Here is a 1,859-nt window from a genome sequence, read left to right on the forward strand (position 1 = left end):
ATTCCTTTTTGTTTTTTACGTTCACCTTTCAAAGCATTGGCATAACTTCTATATTTTTCTTCATTTTCCCTTACTAGTGGTTTTGTGACTACCTTCTTTGTGATTGATGTTTTTAAATTATTGTCATATCCAAGTCCCATCTTATCAGTAGGTGGTATTTTTTTGTTGATCATTTCATCTAATCTTTCAATGCTTGTTTAAAATTTCGAGTAATCATTTAAGTTTTGTGTTGTCAACATCAACTCCTTTCTTGTGTGATCCAATTCTAATTTCAATTCCTCATAATATTTGGCTTTATCTCACTGCTCCTTCAAACAGTTGATTTTCTTTTCAAGCTCATGCTTCTCTTCTTCACAACTTTTCAGTTGGCCTTTCAATTCTCTATTTGTGTTTTTGAGCTTGATATTTTCTTCTTTAGCATACTTCAATTTTTCTTCAAGATTATCTTCATCTTCCTATTTCATTTTTGTATCATCTTTGATTCCCCAAAAGGTGTCTAGTTCCATATTTGTTTCTTCTACATAGAACTTAATTGTATTGTTTATGAACTCTTTTTCAAAATCGATATCATTTTTTTCAGAAGTTTTATGGTCATCATTTTGAGTTTTTTTTAGTTATGAAGAGAACTTCCTTTACATCGTCTTCTTCTTCATCACTGTCATCTGAAGAATCATTGTCCTCTTTGGAGTAAAGACTCTTTTTTCTTGTAGAAGCTTTTCTTTTCTTGAAAATGACATCTCTTAGCTGCTAGTGTCCTATTTTACCACAACTAAAACGTTTAAATGGTAAACTTACATGTGTATCTTCAAGTTCCCCTTTTTAGCTTCCTTACGAAATTTGCTTATTCTTCATCCAATTCATCATCTAGTCTTCCTTCTACCCTATGTTCTTTGTTGCTCGTCTTCTTTGAGGCATTAAAGGTTTCTTTTCTATTTGATTGCCCATCTTCTTTATCTTTTCTCATTTCATATGTTGTAAGGAAGCCATGTAGTTCATCCATTGTCATTTTGGTCAAATCGTTGGTTTCTTCTATGGCAGATACATTAGCGTCATATCTTAAAGGAAGTGATCTTGATACTTTCTGTAGGATCAAGGATTCTTCGAATTCTCCCAATCCTCTGATAGCATTGACAACTTCATCTACTCTAAGTAAACAGGTTGCAATATCTTTTGATTCATTCTTCTTAGATTTTCAAATTGTTCTCTATGTCGTTGAAGCTTGACTTGTTTGACCTTTTGATCTCTTTCATAAAGACTCTTAAGTTTATCCCAAACCTCTTTAGTTGTATTACACCCCATCACCTTGGTCTTAATGGTTTTTGACAATCTACATGTGATAGCATGATGAGCCTTTGAATTACAGCAAAATAATTTCTTCTCACCAAGATCAGTGGAGAAATTTTTAGAACTTGTAGCCATTAACAACAGAGAGACAAACATCCACTCCTAAAGTGTTCAAGTAAATTTCCATGTTATTGCTCCATAATGCATAACCATTTCCATTAAAACACCTTCATTGTATTTGGAGAGAGGCCTTTCATTTCATCCATATTTGTTCACAATCTTCCTTCCAGTGATTACTCTTTTCTGAAGGTAACCTACTCTGATACAAATTGTTGGAAATATTACCAATACTGAGAGGTGGGGTGGGGGTTAAATCAGTATTGGACACTTTTAACAATTGTTTAAAACTTCAAAGACAGCATTCAAATAATACTAGCCCTGAGGGTTACCTCAATTGGTCGAGTCCCCATCATTAAATTACTTTGACTATTGAAAGGTCACAAATTCAATTCTCTCGACACTCTTGAGGTCAAGCTCCATGAATGAGCCGGCATGAACTGATCCCTTCAAGTGGA

This window comes from Pinus tabuliformis, chromosome 5_1 (assembly GCF_031772625.1).
Source record: "Pinus tabuliformis cultivar Carrire ecotype Pingquan chromosome 5_1, CPIR1, whole genome shotgun sequence".
NCBI lineage: Eukaryota > Viridiplantae > Streptophyta > Pinopsida > Pinales > Pinaceae > Pinus > Pinus tabuliformis.